We start from the raw sequence: 16,676 nt of genomic DNA, 5'->3' as shown, positions 1-16,676 counted from the left end.
GATTCTGAGTTCTCTTCATGGTACAGTTGGGCATGCCCTGTTCCTAGAGGGATGTCATCCGGTAGGGTTGTAAACTCAAACCTTGACACAGCTGTGTTAAACTTATCTGTCAGGCTTGCATCATCATGATCATAACATCAGGAAGGAGGAGTTAATACACGTGGTGTTTGGTTCAGTACGAATTAGTATTGATTGACCTGTGTGTGTACATGTTCTAAAAGTCACCTGGGTTCCCCCCAGTGTTGGCACAGCTGCAGAAGAGCAGTCTGCAGCCTGGAACGTGACAAAATGATTACCACCACTCATGTCCCAGGTTTGTGTGTGTTGGCTTGGGCTCAGAGTAATCTCTTGCCTTCAGCACATTGTATCACCTGTACACACTTGCTTCTCTCCTCTTCTGGTCCATCTATCTGACCCTAGTCTCCTGGTTCATCTATCTGACCCTAGTCTCCTGGTTCATCTATCTGACCCTAGTCTCCTGGTCCATCTGTATGACCCTAGTCTTCTGGTCCATCTATCTGACTCTGATCCAGCTCCACCAGCTGTGTAAAGACACCTGTGGACCCAAGCCCTGCGATGATGAAAGAAGGAGAGATTGAAAAAGAGAAGGAAAGAGTGATAAAGACAGGATGACACAAGAGAAAATAGAAGATATATCCACTGCTCAGTATGAAGTTAAGACTTTATGATGTAACTCAGTGACAGTCTAAACCCATCTAGCACCATTGTCAGGCAGACAGACAGACATGATTCACACAGTCTGCTTGAATTGGAAATAGTTAATGTCAGCATTAACTTGAATGAAGTGAGGCACAATAAACGCAGGCTGTGTGATATAGGTCAAGATCCTGTACAACTGCCGTCACAGCTAACCTCAATAACCCCAGTGCCCATGTCATAAAGGTTAATGGTTATCATTTACATTTAGTCATTTAGCAGACGCTCTTATCCAGAGCGACTTACAGTAAGTACAGGGACATTTTCCCCGAGGCAAGTAGGGTAAAGTGCCTTGCCCAAGGACACAACGTCATTTGGCGTGGCCGGTAATCGAACCAACAACCTTCTGATTAATAGCCCGACTCCCTAACCGCTCATCTGACCAGAGTAACTTCAAAGGGACTGTGGAGCACCATGGCAATGAACAAATGGAGGACGTGTTCGACTACAGAATTGTCAAGGGTGTTATGTAACCCCCGCCCACCCGCCATACACACACACACCTATTGTCAGAGGTGAATGGCATGGGCCTGATAGTGAGAACAAACACATCCAGCGCTCGTGTATACTAACAGCACAGGCCCACTCCCCTCAAGTAACAAGAAAAGACTGCCACACAGTTGCTACACAGAGCTGGTAAACAATATACATTTTACACAGAGCTGGTACAGATATACTATGGAAAAGGGGCCAATTAAGTTACTTCTCATTGGATTACCTAACGCGTACCCTTTGTCCTGCCTGATCAGTGTGTAGAAATACAGCATTACAACAGAACGTTTCAAACAGTTGTCGCTGGTTTGAGAGGTTGTCAGAGAGGGTTTTTTTCTGCTTGTGATGAAACCCCCCACAGGTGGACATATGGCCGCAGCCCACAGCAGGTCGAAAGTCTCCCCTCTTTACACAAACCCACCTTATCAACACTCTTACATCACCTCCTGACGTAGAGATCCGCTCCCGAGGCCTCAGAGTAGCAGGTGTCCCTCACGGAAACTGTCAAATATGTTTCATCCAGTATGTGGTTCATAGGACAGTTACAGGTGGCTTATACAGTGACACGTGGTTTATGTGACAGAGACTCAACACGACCCAGAAGATATGCCTTGAAGCAACGTGACATTATGTTAATGAATGAGCAAATTATCGCATGAACGAATGATTGCGTGACCATGTGATTGCTTGAACGAACAAATGAATAAATGAATAAACAAAAGAAAGGTTTTTCAATGTGGTGCCTCACGCGTCTGGTGGGTCGGGCTGTGAGGAGCTTGATGTCAGCTGTAAGGATGCCTGTTCTCTCTGTGACTCTCTCACTGGCTGAGTTTCCAGCTCTGCTCAGTGCCCAGCTCTAAACCACAGGACCCTGCACATATCCTTATTGACCACTAGAGGGCAGTGTTCTGTTGTTTGTCAGCCTTCATGAGAAGGCTCGCAATGGAAGTCAGCAACAGGTGACAGCACGTTGTGACTGATTTTACACAGACTGTTTTCACTTTCCGACAGAGATTACAGTTTTAATGTTATCATGTTTTATATTTTTTTAACAAAGAAAGGCTTCACAGATGCCAATCCAGAGATAAAACTTAACCCCTCATGAGAAAAGATTTTAAGAATAACTTCTTGAACACCGTTAATTTGAAACCTGTTCAACTCCAGTTTGGGGTCGGGGTCATTCAGTACAGCAGACAGCACAGCACACAATTAGGAATGAAAGCTAAATAGTCTGCCCAGGTTTTTACCCAACAGGTCTTTGAACCACATTTCAAAACACAGAGGAGGAGAAAAGCTGTGGACTTTGCGAGACAATGTATAAATATCCTTCTTAGGTGTATGAGTGCAGACCTGCTGGAGGGCTGAGCCCCTGTTCAACACCACTCACTCCAGATTCCTTTCTGACAGCGAGGGCCCTCCACATCAACGCTCCTACACCCCCCTCTAGACCCCCCCAGACCAAAGACCACCCTCCCTGGGCTCTTTTAGGCCTGCAGTGTGAGGAGCCTCCCTCTCTTCCCTTTCTTTGCCCCTCTCACTTTCCTCTCTCTCTTTATAGTTCTTTCTCTTTTTCTCCCCCTACACCCCCCACTCACTCTCTCTCTTCCTTCTCCTTTCCTCTATTACTCTCTATGCTCGCTCTCTCCACTCCCTTTCCATCTCTCTCACTCTCTCTATCTGCTCCCTCTCTCCCCCTCTCTCCAACCCCTCCTCCTCTACTCTTAAAGAGCTTGGCGGTCCACAGCAGTTATTCTAGACAAATTATCAACACTGAGGGATCCTTCAACTCCCATGTCGTCTGAGAGGCAACCTTTAACTCATTGTGTGTCCTTAATCCTCACCTCCCACCCCTGTAACCCCCTCAGCCCCCCACTGCCCAATGGAGTTGGAGAGGAGGCCTGTAGGGAGGCAGAGGAGTGGGGGGGGGGGTCTGACCTCTCATTAGCTAAACTCTGGTCAGTCTGTCTGATTATATTAGACTGATGTTGTCATTGTGTAGACAACGCGTAGACAACGTGTAGACAACATGTAGACAACGTGTAGACAGGTGTAATGACCAAAACCATGACAGGGGCAAACAAACAGCAGGGAATGAATGTATGAGAGCCTCTTCTTGTGACTAATCCTTTAGATGGTTTATTGTCTAAGCTGTCTTGGCCTAGTCTGGTCTGGTCAGTTTTAGCCTGGCAGAGTGCTGTTTTGCCCAGTATGGTCTGTTCCAGGGCTACTTTGTTAAAGTGGACAACTATTCACCTTTTCGCTCATTCTCTCTTCCACTCCTTTTTTCTCTTCCTCCCTCTCTTCCCTTTCTCATTCTTTTTCTCTCTCTTTCTCTCTCTTTGTTTCTCTCTCTCCCTTACTCTCTCTGACTTTTTCTCAGAACCTCTGCATCTCTCTCGTGCTCTGTTTCCTAACCGCCCCCTCCCCTCCTTCTCCATCTCTCTCCCCTCTCTCTCCTGTGAATCTGAATGGAGTCTGAGGGAGGTAGAGGGAGATGGGGGAGGGTGAAGGGGAGAGAGAGGAACAAAGCTCTCTGCCAGTGTGAGGCTGTATTCAGCCAGTGTGTGCAGGTCCTGGCCAGCTGGGAAGGTACTGTTCCAGGATTTGGTTCTAATGTTACCCCACTGGGAACAGGAGCACCAGCCTGGTCAGGGGGCTCCAGCACAGAGAAGAGGGGGAAACGAGCTTCTGTCTGGGCTTCAGGCCTGCTTGGAGCTGAAGGGGTGGGGGCTTCCCTTCTGGAGGTCTGAACCCTCTGCCCCCAGCCCTGCAGGTGGATGGTTCTGTTGTCTGTCAGGGCCTCAGGGAATGAAACATTAAATCCATAATCCAACATTTTTATTTGTCTGGTCTTTTGCACATGCAAAGGGAAGAGGGCACGAAGGGATTTACACAGCCCGATAGATGTGTACACAAGAAGTCTACCCTAAATAGAAGACAACAAAACAAACTGACAGGTGAGACACCTTGGAAGTACAGTGATAGATCCACTCATGGAATGGTACTAGGTGCTGCCCATGACCAGGAGCCTTGTAAAAGATGAAAGATTTGGGGATGTGTGGATGGATAGCTAGTTCCACGCACCACTCCTGGCTTCTGACTCTTACACGAGGCCCTCTGAGGTATAAGGATATCTGTAAATATAATATTTTGAGTGTAAGGTTACCTTAAGAAGGCCTAAGGCTCCATGCAAGAATCTGTCCCTGGTCAACTATGCTACAACCGCCACAGACATTCTAGAGAGATTGATTATCACTCATGTAATGGCTGGCCTGCCGTTGTACTTCCAAGAAGAGGGGCGTTAATGTTTTATTCCCGATTATTGACCTGTCGGTCGTAATGACATTCACAGATTTCAACGCGGGACAACATGACTGGGATATTTACTGCATCTAAATTTAGAGAGCGCTGTGAGAGTGAGGGGACTCCATGTTCGCTAGTGGACAGTATATCACCCTGTCTGACCACCCGTGGGCCTCTGATCTCTTGAATGACCGTCTCACACACACACAGACACACACACGCACACACGTCGACATGAATGTCAGCTGAGAAACCTAAACCTGCCTCGGTCAACCACTGACATGTTCAAAGGAACACGCAACACGCCGGGTGGCAGCACACAGCGAGGCCTGGCATTTTACAGACATGATTTACTACATCCCCCCTTCCTCTCCTCCTTCCTCCTCCTCTTCCTCTTCCATTTTCTCTTTTCTACTCTTCCCCCATCCTCCTCTTCATTTTTATCTTCCTCCTCTTTCTCTTCGCTTATTCGTCCCCCATCCATCTTCTCCTCTCTGCTTTTTCTCCCCCTCCTCCTCCTCCTACTGCCCCCCCCCCCCCCCCCCCCCCTCCGACACACACACACCCAACTAGCGACAGCTTACTTACGAGTGAGTGGCAGGCCTGCGTGGTTCAATGATGCAGTCTAAGCCCTGGTGATGGATGGCAGCAGGTCCACCTGATCTGTTTGTCTAGTTGCTTTCAAAGACCTTCCGACACTCGGAAAGGTGCTGCCCATCACTCCGGCCGCCACCTAACACTACCGGGTCGCGACCTTGACAGGATCCAAAGCGAGGATGAGAGGACGGATCACAACCACGCCACTGCCCCCAAAGACAACACTAGGAATGTGTGTGGGAGAGATGAGATAGTGAGAGAGAGATAGCGAGATAGAGAAAGAGAGAGAGAGAGGGTAGCAGAAACACTTCTAATGTATAGTTGGTCAATGGGCTCTTTATCTTAGCAGGCTTTGAGGGGTAGATGGACTGTGACTTTTAAGCCTTGTTTGAACCTTTTGAAAAGACCTTTGGAGTGACAGCTTTTTTTGGCTGTTCAGTGCAGCACCGAAACACGGGCCAGGGCAGACTGCAGACAGGACCAAGACAATGTAGACTAGAGTAAACCAGACCAAACTAGGCTAGACCATAGTAGACCACACCAGACCAGACAAGAACAGAAAGCATAGACCAAGCCATGCCAAGCCAGACAACATCAGATCAAGCTTGACCAGACCAGACTGGAGAAAGTATCAGGCCATTGAAACGGAAGGAGTGTGGAGAAAGGAGAAGGAAGCAAAATGGAGGAGAAGTGTGGAGCATGGGTGAATTAGAGGAGTAAGGAGGAGCAAGGAAATAAAGAGAGATGAAGGGAGAAAAAAGGAGAAGGAAAGAGAAGGGTGGGTTGGAGAGAGTTGGGGAGGGCCGAGACACCCATGCCAATGGAGCGTGACAGCCAGGGCAGTAGTTCCACACTCCAGCTCTGTCTTTGTCCCTTTTCCCCCTCCCTTGAGCCCCCCCTTCTCCCTACCCTGCTCTGAGCCCACCCCCCCACCATGCCCCCTGTCCCCTGACTGACAGTTCCCCGTTCCTGCTCGTCGCAACAAGACAATGCAGGGGGCTGCAGCCACTGGCCTGACTGCTCCTCAATCACATAGCCAGCGGCCGCAGGGGCAGAACTAATCTGGGAAGAGGCCTTTCCTGTGTGATAACCCCCCCTCCCAACCAGAAACCTAATCTTTGATGGAAATGACCAAAAAAAAAAAAAGAAGTGACCAGCTTTAAGAATAGTCTGATGTTTTTTTTCCTTCTCCGTCAGTATGAGGGTTTCTTTTTGGGATGCTCCTGCTTATTTGATGTGGCAGCAATTAGCGAGGGACTTTTGTGCCGGGGGAAGGCTAGGCGGCCCACTTCAATGGTCACGTTTATACTCTGAATGGAACACAAAAAAACCCTGAGCACAGATAACATGCCTACATCAAACACGGGAGCCGTCGCGCTTGTTACTGTTATGGCTCGCTCGTCCTTTATGGCGAGAGAAGAAGAAAAAGAAGAAGAGAAAGAAGAAGAGAAAGGAGGGGAGAAGAGAGAAGAAGTGTTACTTTTCCCATGAGAACTCTGGTCGGGGAGGGAGAGGAGTGACATCATGCGGTGCCAAGACCCAGGCCCTGATCCAGAACCAGCCTTCAACCTCCTGCCTCAAAACCTTGCTTCCATGCCCCAGCCTCCAGCCTGCATGCCCTGGCCTCCACACCTCAGCCATGAGCCTCGCCTCCCTCAGTGCCTTTGCCCCTCACCATTGTTTTAATGTATGGCACAAAGTAGGATTTGACTGACACCAGCATGATTAGTATTGTAGGAGGAGGGAGGAGCTGGAGTGAGGAGCTGGAGTAAGAGGAAGGGGGAGAAGGGGTGAGGAGGAGGAGGAGCTGGAGGAAGAAGAAGGGGGAGGAGATCGTGGAGGAAAAGGGGTGAGGAAGAGGAGGGAGGAGGGAGAAGGGAGGAGTTGGGGTGAGCCGAAGGAGGCACTGGAGGAGAAGGAGAGGGGGAGCTGGGGTAAAAAAGAAGGGTGAGGAGAAGGGGTGATCTGATGGAGGAGGAGGGGGAGAAGCCAGGGTGAGAAGGACAGAGGCTGTCAGTCAACAGACCTGTGAGAAACACGGAGAACAATTCTTCAAACACTTCAGGGAAATGGCAAGTCAGTGAAACCCTGCAGCCTTCTCAGGATGATCAATAAAGTAAAAGCAGCATTGTTGTTTTACAGTTGACAGGGGCTGGCATGGTGTGTGTGCGTGAGTGTGTGTGTGAGTGTGTGTGTGTGTATGTGTGGGTGTGTGTGTGTGTGTGTGTGTGTGTGTGTGTGTGTGTGTGTGTGTGTGCAAGTGTGGCGGGAGGTCCCAGTAGGGATCCTTTTTAGTAAGCTCTAAGAAAGTAATTTGCCTCCTCATTACTAAGATGATCCACAGTGGGACTCACACTCCTGCCTGCCTGCCTGTCTGCCTGTCTGCCTGTCTGTCTGTCTGTCTGTCTGTCTGTCTGTCTGTCTGCCTGTCTGTCTACTGTATGTCAGACTGACTGTCTTACTGGAGAGAGAGAAAGAAATTAGGAGAAAGAAAATGAAGGAGAGCTATAAAGATAGGGAGAGAGACAGAGGGTTTACCAGAAGCTAGATTTCAGTTCTTGACCTTTGCAGTTAACATCGTTGTTGTGTTTCTGTGTGTTCTGCTGGGCAGGAAACTTGACAGAACATTCTCAATAACCACTCAACAAAATAGAAGAAAACACAAAAGACATGTTTTTAAGGGGTTTATAATGGTTGTGTAAGTTCTATTGATGTGGTTGAACAATAGCAGCCTGATGAGGCTGGGACCAGTAGACAGACAGACAGACATAGACTATTGAGGCTGTGGAAGCAGGGCTGGTTGAAGAGGCTGGTGAGGCTGGGCCAATATGGAGACTGTAGAATCTGTAAAATATTCACAAGTGGATTCAAACCCTGCGAATGAAAAACTGCAGTCTCAGGAGACTTGGGGATACCTACTGGATATATGGGTATCAGGTTTTTAAAGGAACACTCATCTAAATAAGAATACGTAGAGCGAGTAGCATTCTATCCCAGTCTCTGGGAATCTTGATCCTCTGGACAGCTCTACACCTACTCTACAGTTCTCCAGGCCTCCAGCGAGGGGGTCTGCCAAGCCAGACGTGATACCCAGGACAGGAGCATGGTCATAGGAAGAACAATCCTTCTGCAGGTGGGTGTGGGATCTGGATGTATGGAACAAGTGCTCACAATATGGCTGGTAGAGTCTGGGGCATGCTCACATAAAAGCATTGCTGAACACACCTTTGTGAAAAACGGGACAACACACACATACATGTGTACACATGTATAAACACAAAGGCATGCATGCACCCGTATATATGAAATACTGCTCTACTGCTATACCCAACCCTCCCCTCTGAAACTTCTGCTCTACCCAACCCTCCCCTCTGACACTTCTGCTCTACCTAACCCTCCTCTCTCGACTTTCTGGTCTACCTAACCCTCCTCTCTCGACCTTCTGCTCTACCTAATCCTCCTCTCTCGACCTTCTGGTCTACCTAACCCTCCTCTCTCGACCTTCTGCTCTACCTAATCCTCCTCTCTCGACCTTCTGGTCTACCTAACCCTTCTCTCTCGACCTTCTGCTCTACCTAATCCTCCTCTCTCGACCTTCTGGTCTACCTAACCCTCCTCTCTCGACCTTCTGGTCTACCTAACCCTCCTCTCTCGACCTGCTGGTCTACCCAACCCTCCTCTCTGAACCGCCGAAACTCATATTTACTTTTTTCTCCTTTCCTTCTCTGTAGCAGAGGTGTGAGGTCACCCTTTGTGCACCCCCCACACACACCTTACACCGCCCCCAATCTCCCCACCCCTCCTCGGTGGCCCCGGCAGCAGACAATAGGCCAGCGGAGCGGCGTGGTGTCCTGTTACCGGTGGTCGCAGCGCGGCGGCTGTGATGGATGGAGGAGACCATGGAGCTGCCTGTGAATGGAGATAAAAGAGGAGCAGAGATCTGGGCCACTGCCAGGAAGGGGACACCCTTGTTTCTCTAACAGCAGCGGACCATGAACAAGGGGAGCTATGTGAGGAATCTGCCACTTTGTTGTTGTCCCCTCTTTCTCTCTCCCTCTCTCTCTCTCTCTCTTTCTCTTTCTCTCTGTCTCTCTCTTCTCTTTCCCAGTGATGCAAGGAGAGAGGACCAATGGTGGGCGAGCGCGCTCACTCTCCCATGCTAGCAGGGTGTGAGACACCTTGTAGGACAAGAGTGATGACACGACAAGAGGTGTGTGTGTGTGGGGGGGGGGGGGGCTGGGGGACTGGGGGGCATGTCTACTCCATTCATCCCTTATCAATGCAATCTGCTGATCGATTAGAAGCTCAAGAGACACACCATTTCAACTGTCCTGTAGCAGTTTCCCTCCGCACACATGCACACACAGGCACACAAAAGGCCTGTGTTGGGTCTTGTGTTTGTCTGTGTATGTGCATGTTGCTTTGTTGATTGCTAAAACTGTCACACAGAGACTTCAAACCACCGCCACAGAACTGCAACTCGTTACTGATCTGATGGAGTCTGAGCCCTCCTAGTGATAGTAACACAAATGATGTGATGAGAATGTATATGTGTGTGTGTGTGTGAGAGTGAATGTTTTATGCAGTATTTCCAGGCCCTGGTTTTGCAGATGTCAACAGTTGTACTGCTGTCTTTTGTTGCATGGCCCACTCACCACAACATCTCCCTGGGAGATGTTCCTGGGGACTGTTCTCAAGACAAGAAACCAGCACCAACACACACACACATTCACACATCTCCAGTTGGCTCCCTTGCCAGCTGACTTGTGGAGTTACAGATGTAATTGTGTGTGCTGCTGCCAAGCACAGGCTTGTGGGGCTGTTGGCCTGGAGGGTTCTGTGTGATCCCGCGGATGAGACCATCCCCTGGTTCTGGTTCCCCCAGCTTGGCTGGGACTCACTGTGGCCCAGAAAGCCTCAAGGAACAGAGACCACAGGATGATAGCCTGGAGAGATCTGAATGTTATCCCTGGTCTCTTTCTGCTCTCTCCGTCTTTCTGCTCTCTCTTTCTTTCTTCTGTCTTTCGTCTCTGGTGTTCTTCTTTTCCTCTTCTCTCTCCACCGTTCCCTTCTCTAACGTCATGTTAGTACCTCTACTCGTCACACACTCTCAGACTATGGCGACCGGAGGTACCTATAACTCCCAGCACAAAGAAACACACACCGCACACACACACACACAGAGGCACATATATAAGACTTTTACAATCAGCAATGACGTATAGTCATTCTTTACAGACAAGAGTTGGTATGTCAGATGACCAAATGAATCCACACAGAAAAAAAGAATGAGAGAAGAGGGGATGAGAGAGAAAGAAAGAGAAAAGAAAGAGAGAGATAGAGAGAGAAGCAAGCAAGAGGCAGAGGGAGGGAAAAGAGGAGTATGTGTATCAATGAGGGGAATCGGTCCGGGCCTTTCCAACTCTCCTGTTGACATTCTAGAAATACACTCAGCTCTATTATTCTACTGCCCTGGTGCCAACCCCCTCAGGAATCTAGGCACCAGGAAAGACACCCCACCACACAAAAACACCCATAGACAACCCACCCACACATAGACAACCCACTACACCCCCCCAACCCCCACACCCCTCCCCCCAATACCCCTTGCTTTACTGCACACTCACACACATACCTATACACACATACAAAACATGACGCACAACACACATGCACACACTCCCCAGTCTGGTACACACAGCTGAGAATGGTCAAATGGAGGGAGTGTGGGGGGGAGGGGGGGTCTTTCTGCGGTGTTTGAGAAGGGAAAGGCAGGGAGACGCGTTGATTGAACAATTGAGCAAAGTCTGGCCTCAGGAAAACACCAGTGTGAATACTGTACCATGCCAGCATGCCACTGCTGAAGTCTAGGTGGCACTGATGGGCTACCTAGAGCCTTGTACAGTCCTGTCACATTCCTGTAGAACTGGCCGTGCAGAGAGACCAAAGAGTGTCATCTATAAGACGCATCGACTCTAAACTGCTGTACCCTCCATTACACAGAAAGGCATGCTGGGAATAAACTCTGGACTGCCTGTGGAGGAAGAAACAGATGTTGTTCTATTTAGTCTGTATGAAGCACACACATATACCTACACACATACGCAAAAACGTTCACACACAGTGTCTTAATGACTACAATCTGGACTTAGACGTGTCACTGTAGTCATGTGACATCTGAGGATGTCCTGTGTGGTCTGCTACTACGGAAACCACATAACTACTGTACCTACTGACTACCAGAGTTACTGTAACCATAATGACCACACCAGTAACCAGACACACATACACACACACACATACACACACACACACACACACACACAGTTGTGTCGCTATACTCAGTATAGCTACTGTAAGAGCTGGTATAGTGCCACCATGTGGAAGGAGCAGAGGCGAGGGCAACCAAGGGTGAAGCTCAGGTCTGAAAACATCAAAGACCTCCTCTTACACAGACACACACACACACAGACACACAGACACACACACACATCTATGGAGCTAACCCAGTGGATGCACGCAGCAGGACTCGTCCTGCATAGAGGTCTGACCACATCAAAGATCCCCTACATACACACAGACACACACATCCTCTACCTCACATACTCCAGGTCACCCACACACACACTACATGGTACGACTATCAAACCCAGTCAAGGTATGCAGCAGGACCAGTATCACCTCCTAGCGCCCACAAAGCTGCACACACGGGTGTATACACACACACACAGGTGTATACACACACACACGAACAGACACACATAACCTCCTGCTAGTGCCTACAAAGCTGCACACACACACACATACACACACACACACAAACTCCTGCTAGTGCCCACAAAGCTGCAGCCCGCAGCACAACACACAAACAAAGGACACGGAGTGAGGGAGTGGCCCAGGCCCAGATGAAAGACACAGAGCAAGGGATGGCTTTTCTTCTTTTGATAAAAACAAGAATCAGACAGGGAAGGTAAAGAGACGCTGAGGCTCTGAAGACACACCTGCTGTTTGGTGTTGGCTGTCTGTCTTTCCTCAGCCCGCCACACGGAGACGAAACAACTGAGGAACAAAGTTCACTTCAAACACTGTCCTCCTCTACCCCACCCACCTAGACATACCCGCACACACTCACACACGCACATATATGTATCTACACACACACACAAGCAAATACACACACAAACACACACAGACTTCACAAAGATCCACAATTATGCTGTAATATAACAAATGTCACAAAGCTGTTTCAAACTATCTACGCTTGCCCCCCACCCCACAGGCACAAATACACCTCACCTGCAGGAAAACCCTCGAGTCTAAATGTGAGCAGGAAATCACAGAGTCAAACTCCTTCATAGACCTCCCCCTTCCCGATCCCCCCCCCCCCACACACACACACACACAGTATGGCCATGTAGCAGACATGAGAACAGCCTCTGTAGCAGTCAGACAGCCACCACATCAAGAGATGGGCAGACGGCGCCCCTTAAACAGACCTGCCGCAGAGAGGGGAAGAGGCTGGAGTAAGCTGGAGGAGGTTAAGGGAGAATGGGGGAGGTTGGTGGAGCCTGGGGGGCATGGGGGAGGTTGGGGGGAGGTTATGGAAGTATGGGGGAGATTGGGGGGAGGTTAGAGGAGGATGAGATGTCTTGCCCTCTCTGGAGTTGTTCTGTCTGACGAGGTTCCGCTTGCCTTGGGGGAGGGAAATTAATTTGTAGACTGCACATACCCCCCTGAACACAAGTCACACAAGCATCCACACAGTCTGCTGAACACACACACACAGAGACCCCTGGACAATTTGAAATTAGAGTCTCCTTTGCACTGCGAATGGCCTGAGGCTTTAAAGACCAGTGCCCTACAATCACACACACTCTCTCTCACACACAGCAGATGAACTCTCGTCTGGACAGCCTAATCGCTGGGAGCGGAAGTGGGTGGTCGAGAGGAGCCTGGGAGGCAGGATGCATGCTGGGAAGGTGTCCTGCCTCTCCTTGGACCTGTCCCACCGGACTCTTCTTTTCAACCAGGCATACCTGCACAGGGCTCTGAAAAGGAGAAAGAGAAGGGACAGAATGAGCGAGAAGAGAGAAAGACAGAAAGGGAGAGCAGGAAAGAGAGAGAGAGGACTGCGTTGACACATAAAACCACTGTTTCTCAGTTTTCAGATGTTTCATTGAGGCTTGGCTGCTTTGATATTTTAAGTAGGTATCACAACAAAGGCCCAACAAATGGCTGGAAAGGTAATTCAGAATATTAGGTCTGCTAATGGGCCTGGACCTGCATGGTCCGATCCCAAGGGGGGGTTAGGTTACTACAGAGGGGGGACACCCCTCACTCAGCTACCTCCACACTGGCTACCTGCATGACTCACTCTCTTTCTCTCTCTCTTTCTCTCTCTCTCTCTCTCTCTCTCTCTCTCTCTCTCTCTCTTTCTCTCTCTCTCTCTCTCTCTTTCTCCCCTCTCTTTCACACAGGCAGACAAACACTCATACCAGAGCACTCTGAGATCACCTGTATAAATGAAATAACCGAAGTGCTACCATTGGCACGGTTCGTAACTTTTTAACTGTTGGTATTATCTGTTAATACATGCTGTAAGATGTAAATGACCAACTACGTAATATTAACTGATATGTCCATGAACTTGGGATGTGACATCACACATTGGCTGGAAGAAAAAGCTCCAACAGGGATTACGTTTATTAAAGAATCACACTTCCTCCTGGCTGGGCATGTGGAGCTATGAAAAACCTTCTGCTTTTCATTATCTAGCCCCCCCCCCCCCCCCTACACACACTAAATACACAGACACACACTCCACTACACATACAGGCCTCTACACACAGGTAAACACACATGGGCACAGACACTAACATGAACAAAGACAAGCACACATATTCTACTTCTCTGCACACAGTAGCTTTGCCTGTATCTCTATGTGTTTGTATCTCTATGTGTCTGTAGCTGTGTGTTTGTGTCTGATTCTGTGTGTCTCTATTTCCATCTGTATGTCTGTGTTCGAATATTTGTTGGGTATACATCTGTGTCTGTGACTGTGTCAATGTGTGCCTGTGTCGATATCAGAGTGTCTGTGTTTGTATGTGTGTCTTCTGTGTGTGTGTGTGTGTGTGTGTGTGTGTCTGTCTGTGTGTGTGTGGGTGGGTGGGTGTTTGTATGAGTCAATGTGTGTCTGTGTCAGATGTTCAGGGTCTTGTGTCACCTAGACTGTTCTTCCAACCAAACAAACCGAGGGCAAGATAAACGGGACAGCCAATCTCAAGATCCGGTTCAATCCCTCCAGAAACCGTAATCTCTACAAGTTCTATTGGGAGTATACAGTTGTAAAACGGTTCCACAGGCCACTTAATTGGTTCCACTTCGGGGTTCTCTGAAAACCCAAAGGTTGAGCATGTGCACCATGATGCAAAGAGGCCTTGGCCTCCCTGCTATTTAAAGAAGGTCCAACAATACCTCAACTCTTCAGCGGCTCAAACATCTATTTTAGCTCTCTGCCATTTCTCCTCCTCCTCCTCCTCCTCCTCCTCCTCCTCCTCCTCCTGCTCACAGAGGCGGAGTCAGACATTGGGTGAACTGCTCTCTGCCTCATTCTGCCTCCAGAACACAGAGGCAGGGTCGGAGTCAGGGTGAAGGGCTCTCTGCCTCAGACCGGCTCTCTGTGTGCCCCATGTCAAGTGGTCTTACCAGACACAATACTCTCAGCCTCTCTGCATACCAGCCCACTCTGGTGGCAGCTCTGGATTCAGAGGTAGAGAGGATAAGGGTAGTGTGTGTGTGTTTGGTTCTGTGTGTGTGTCTGTGTGTGTGTGTGTGTGTGTGTGTGTGTGTGTGTGTGTGTGTGTGTGTGTGTGTGTGTGTGTGTGTGTGTGTGTGTGTGTGTATGGGTAGGGGGTATAGGGGAAGAGCAGAAGAGGAATGGAGGTGGGCTAATGTACATGGAATGTACCTGGGAACATGTTTACATCCGTTTCCACAACTTCAGACCCCACACATATGTTCTGGACTCCAGAATAAAACTCTAGAATCTAGAGCTCACACACATACTTGTAACAACCCCCCCCAGCCTCTAACCTCCAGCCCCCAGCCTCTTAACCTCCAGCCCCCAGCCTCTAACCTCCAGCCCACTAGCCCCCCAGCTCTCAGCTTCAAACCCCCAGGCTTCAAACTCCAGCCACCTAGCACCCCCAGCCTCCAGTTTCAATGACACCTGTTCTCAGTGCTCACTAACAATCATGTCATTATTCATCAGACCAACGGGCAGCTTGGCAGTTCCGCCCCCAAACCCGCCTCTTTCCTCACCCTCGAATATATGCGACAAATCCACCACAACCACTGCAGGTTCTGTAAACACTGCAAACATCTTGTTGCATCACAGATGCTTAGACTGAGATCTGTCCTTGTATTCTGTTGTTTTTTCCTATAACTAATTTCACATATTCTGGTGGTGTTGCCGACCACCAGCTAATTCATGTACTGTGTGTGTGTGTGTGTGTGTGTGTGTGTGTGTGTGTGTGTGTGTGTGTGTGTGTGTGTGTGTGTGTGTGTGTGTGTGTGTGAGAGAGAGAGAGAGAGAGAGAGAGAGAGAGAGGAGAGAGAGAGAGAGAGAGAGAGAGATGTGGCCTCTTCACACACTCACCCTCCTGTGTTTGTCTCAGAAGGATTAACGCTATTAACATAGCTTTGGCATGTCTCTAAGCATGTCTATAAGCGTGTCTCAAACCTTGTTTCTAAGTGTGTGTCTAAGCGTGCCTCAAAGCGTGTTTCTAAGTGTGTGTGCTGACTGATAGGTGTAAACAGAGCTCAGAGGAAAAGCACCATAAGGACAGATGTCTGTCAGCGGACCAATTAACTTACAGGGTGCCAGGGCAGTCTCTGTCCCAGCCAATGGAGGGAGGGTTTCTCTCTCTTTCTCATTCAATAATAGAGCCAACTATTTCACTTCCTTCTTTTAAACAATCCATTCATCCATTCATTCATCAATCTATCCAACTATTCTTCCGTTCATCCATCCATCCATCTTTCCTTCGTGACAGGACCCTTCTATATAGCTGGTTAAGTGTGTCAGTCCTCCCCTGTGTTTCTGATGGAGCTGTCCTGTGCAGGTCCATACAGATGTCAGTTTGAAGTTCTTTCTCCCATCCATCTACCTCCTGCTTTCTCATGCAGCGCCCCTGTGGTGGGGCCTGGCCCTGTTGTGGGGCCTGGCCCTGTGGTGGGGGCCTGGCCCTGTGGTGGGGGCCTGGCCCTGTGGTGGGGGCCTGGCCCTGTGGTGGGGCCTGGCCCTGTGGTGGGGCCTGGCCCTGTGGTGGGGCCTGGCCCTGTGGTGGGGCCTGGCCCTGTGGTGGGGCCTGGCCCTGTGGTGGGGCCTGGCCCTGTGCTGGGGTCTGGCCCTGTGGTGGGGCCTGGCCCTGTGGTGGGGCCTGGCCCTGTGGTGGGGCCTGGCCCTGTGGTGGGGCCTGGCCCTGTGGTGGGGCCTGGCCCTGTGGTGGGGCCTGGCCCTGTCATGTGTCATGACAATCTCCCATGACAGCATCCTGACTTTTTAA

This window comes from Osmerus eperlanus, chromosome 10 (assembly GCF_963692335.1).
Source record: "Osmerus eperlanus chromosome 10, fOsmEpe2.1, whole genome shotgun sequence".
Taxonomy (NCBI): Eukaryota; Metazoa; Chordata; class Actinopteri; order Osmeriformes; family Osmeridae; genus Osmerus; species Osmerus eperlanus.
The sequence above is the reverse complement of the archived record's forward strand: the minus strand, read 5'-3'. Positions refer to the sequence as shown.